General features: G+C 38.7%; 1 non-coding gene across 1 annotated transcript; it reads right to left on the minus strand.

The window, feature by feature from the left end:
• Nucleotides 1-4368: 4368 nt before the first annotated feature.
• LOC128295847 (small nucleolar RNA R71) lies at nt 4369-4475 on the minus strand. The gene has a single exon (XR_008286396.1). It is a non-coding gene; the product is annotated as a small nucleolar RNA R71 (small nucleolar RNA).
• Nucleotides 4476-4935: the final 460 nt, after the last annotated feature.

A 4935-nucleotide genomic window follows, 5' to 3' on the forward strand; every position in this document is an offset into this window, starting at 1 on the left:
TCTCCTTTCTAAGCTCTTGACTTTACAAGCTCGCTCAACAAGTACTACGAACTCTCGTATTTCGAGAATGCCAACAAACATCCTTATATCATCATTCAGCCCATCCTCGTTGCGTTTACATAATAGCCCGGACGAAACACATTCCCGGCGTATCTCTGAGTCTAACAAATTTTCGTCAGAGTCGATGAATGACCATAGAGCCTTGCTTAAGATCAAGAAATTCCTTTCGTTTTTGGTCGATGAATCTCTGACTGATATACTTCTTTCGGAACTCGGTTTGGAAAAACTCCTAAGTTACTTGCTCCCTAGGCACAACCGAAGTCAGAATACTCCACCAATAGTAGGTGGAATCGCGTAGCAAGGAGATAGTACACTTTAAGCACTCATCGGGTGTACAAGATAGCTCATCGAGCACCCGGATAGTGTTGTCCAACCAAAATTCAGCTTGCTCGGCATCGTCGTCATCCGTAGCTTTAAATTCAGTGGCCCCATGTTTTCAAATCCTGTCGACTAGGGGCTTACTTGACCTTATTTGGTCAGTTACTGGAGGTATTGTAGGTGCGGGGGTTGCGTTTGTCGGGAATGGAGGTTGTGGAACAGGCGTGTTAGTTCGAATGTATTGGTTAAACCAATCATTCATCACACTATAAAAGGCTTGCCTAGCCTCATCATTCGGATTCTGGCCATAGGTTGAGAGTCCGCCTGTGTCCCCTTTGGGAGCAGCGCCACACTCTCCACATCATCGCTATTGCTCGGTTGGGATCGGGATCCATTGCTATAAACAAACACAAAGTCAAATTGTCAAAAATCACCACACTATCAATTCATCATTTAATGGCATGTATAGCTAGACCCCAAACATATCACGGTAGTCCTAGAATCGACTAAACCGTAGCTCGATACCAATGAAATTGTAACACCCGAACCCGAGACCATCGCCGTGTCGGACGCGAGGGTTAACGAGCTAAATCCTCTTAAAACACCGACCAATTTGGCATTTCAGACAAAGTGGAAAACAGCGCCACTGCCGCCTTTAAAAATCATATCTCGAGTTTCAAAACTTGGAAACTGGTTCCGTAAATTTTCCCTGAATTTAGACTCATATATCCTTCCATGGATTTATTTCTAGAATTTTTGATCGGGCCAATCGGTACAGTTTATTAGTTAAATTCACCCATATTACAGGGATCGACTGCTCTAACCTTCGCGCGTTACAAATTGAATATCTCTCTATACAGGGCTTTAATACTGGTTCCGTTTGTTTCTAATGAAACTAGACTCAAAATGGAATCTGCACTTATAAGGCATGACTTCTAATTCTTTCCGGATGATTTATAGTAAATTTTTAAAGTGGCGACAGGGGACCCAGAAACCGTTCTGGCCCTGTCTCACAATAACTTTAATAACTCTTAACATGTAACTTCTATGACCGTTTCGTTTCTTCCATATGAAAGTAGACTCATCAAGGTTCAATTACATAACTTATTCACTATTTAATACCATCCCTACAAATTTTGGTGATTTTTCAAAACCACACCACTGCTGCTGCTAGCATCTATTTTCAAGGTAACCTTTACTAATTTCATGATTTCCACGATTCAATTGGCCCTTATTGCATACATAGCACAAAGTGTGATCATGATTAACCATTCCAATGGCTAATCTTTTCAAAACAATTCCATACCCCATAATGATCATCATACAAACAATTATAGAATCATACTAAAAACGTATATAAGCCATTTTCGCATGGCTAACCAAGCTTACACAAAACCGAAAGGTACATGACTTCAACAATAGGGTAGTCCTATACATGCCATTTCAAAGTTCAACCAAAATTATACCAAAATGGAGGCTTTGATAGTGTAGATGGCTTCGACTTTAATGATCCCGAATCCGATCGCTAACGAGCAAAATCTATAAAACAGAGAAACAAAGGAACGGAGTAAGCAATTTATGCTTAGTAAGTTTCGAGCCATAATTTACACACAACCAAAGCATAGCATTCAAGTAGCTAAACAATAATTCATATGCACAATTTCTCAATGACATGCTTACTTCACAATCCCAACTCTTATATTCATACACAAATAACGGCTTAGTTAAGGCCGATAACTCGTTTATCATTGGAGCAAATATTCATACGCACTTACTCCTAGTGTGCAAAGCACACACAACACATACCTTGTTGTTGGGAATTTCACAAGTGCATTAACTGAAAATTTTCCAGCAAGCTTATAATTTTCAAATCACATACCTTCGAAGTTTAACTGGATATAGCTACTCGTTCAAACGCCTTCGGGACATAGCCCGGTTATGGTAACCCGCACAAATGCCTTCGGGACTTAACCCGGATATCACAACTCGCACAATTGCTTTCGGGCTTAGCCCGGATATCATAGCTCGCACCATTGCCTTCGGGCTTAGCCAGATACCACAACTCGCACAATTGCCTTGGGCTTAGCCCGATATCTGGTCGCACATTCATACACATCTTTGTTTCAATTTCATAACAAACTTTTATGCACAATTTACTTAATCAAGAATATCATTTCGGCTCAATGGCCACATACAAGGGCACAATTTCGATTGCTTATTACTTTGTTCAATCGAATCAAAATCTAAGTTTCGATACTCAAAACTTACCTTGGAGATTATCGAGCGCTTCCAACGGCTATTCAATCACCTTTTCTTTTCCTTTATTGGAGCTAGTTCCCTTTGCTCTTGAGCTTAATGTTAACAAATAAATTGATTTAATCGTTTTGAATATCAAAGGGAATCCAAGGTACTTAGCCCTTATAAGGCCGCATACACTTACATCCACATACTTAAGCTCAATAATTATAACATAGCATCAAGCACTCATATGGCCGATTATACTTAGTCATACTTGCACAAATCAACAACAAATTTCGAGATTTTCACACCATATAAGTACTAGGCCGAATATACATGCAAGTTTCATAAACATTCTTCAACCATTTCTTCTTTAAACAAACATATTTATCATTTACTTCATAACCAAATCATCATGTGCAAACACATATACACATATAGGTGCAAGGCCAAATTTCAAGGTGTTCATAACCATCCAAAACACAAATTTTAACTAACATGCAAGAAACATAAACCATGCTCATGAGCATGCCATGGCCGAATACCTCACACACCATACTCCTTTTAAATTTTTGGTCATGGTTAAACAAAGGACTCAATGCCCTACTCAAGAATACTAAAAAGAAATTTCAAGAGTAGTCAATCCATCATTGCATGCATCATCATCAAGCTTCACATTTAGCATGCAATGGCTTTATCACAATATCAACTTGACCAAATACCACTTCCATGGCATAACAAGGATTTGAACCATGGCTAACATGAACATCAAGTTGGCAACTAAAACATGCATGAATCTCATGACACAACCTCACACATACCTTAATCTTGATGCAAGTTTAGCCAAATCTCCTTCTAGATCTCTTCTAAACAAAGAAAATGAAGCAAAAATCTCTTCTTCCTCTTAGTATTTTCGGCCAAAAAGGAGAGAACAAGGATGAACAAAATTTTTTTGTTTTCTTTCTTAGCTGCACGGCAATGGGGGGGGAATGCTACACTCTCACACACATTTTTTTTTTGTTTCTCTTCCCACATCTAATTATTAATCATTTCTTTCATGCTCCATTAACAAAACATGTTTCAACATGTTTTCTTTGCCCATAACCCATGTCATGGCCGGCCACCACCTATAAAAGGGGGAATTTGACATGCAAGTCCATTGTTTTGCATGCATGCTTTAATTAGTCATCATACATTTCCCTATCGTACTTTTAAAGTTCACTACTAAGTCCTTTCTAGTGGAATTCACCTTTATAACACTAAATCAATCATCAAAAATGTCACACATGAGCACACACATATTATAGGCATCAAAATAAATTTTAAATTATTTTTATGCCTCGGTTTTTGGTCCCGAAACCACATTCCGACTAGGGTCAATTTTGGGCTGTCACAGTACGGCTATGCTAAGCCCAATTTAATAGGAACTGAATCGAGTATATTAGACCTGCTGTTGCTGCAAATAATTTTGACTTGAAACCTAACATGATTCAAATGATACAACAGTTTGTTCAGTTTGAAGGTTTGCAGGACGAGGATCCAAACACTCATTTAGCAAATTTTCTAGAATTCTGCGACACCTTTAAGATCAATGGCGTTTCTAACGATGCCATTGACCTTCTGTTATTTCCCTTTTCATTATGGAATAAGGCTAAATAGTGGTTGAACTCACTACCACGAGGGTCAATCACTAGTTGGGAACAAATGACCGAAAATTTTTTGCTTAAATATTTTCCGCCGGCTAAAACGGAAAAGTTTAGGAATGGTATCTCTTCTTTTGTGCAGATGGATTTAGAATCACTTTATGATACATGGGAGAGATACAAGGATTTATTGAGAAGGTGCCCTCACTATGGGTTACCTCTTTGGCTACAGGTTTAAACATTCCACAACAGTTTGAATCCCTCAACTAGACAAATGATCGATGCAGCTACTGGTGGAACCATCAATAATAAGACACCTGAAGAGGCTTATGAGTTCATAGAAGAGATGTCACTGAAAAATTATCAGTGACAAGTCATGAAGACAAAGCCGACAAAAGCAGTCGGTGATTTTAACATTGACTCGGTTACTATGCTTTCAAATCAGGTAGAACTTTTGAATAGAAAGATTGATGGTTTATTTGGTTCTATGCAGGTACATCCAGTAATACAGTGCGATGCAAGTGGAGGTGGAACGAGCAAATCAAAATACCTACCCTACGGCCCCAACATAGAGAACGAGCAAATAAATTATATGGGTAATAATCGTCGACCTCAAAATAATCCTTATAGTAACACTTACAATGCAGGTTAGAGGAACCATCCAAATTTCTCGTGG

The sequence above is a fragment of the Gossypium arboreum genome, chromosome 7, assembly GCF_025698485.1.
Source record: "Gossypium arboreum isolate Shixiya-1 chromosome 7, ASM2569848v2, whole genome shotgun sequence".
NCBI lineage: Eukaryota > Viridiplantae > Streptophyta > Magnoliopsida > Malvales > Malvaceae > Gossypium > Gossypium arboreum.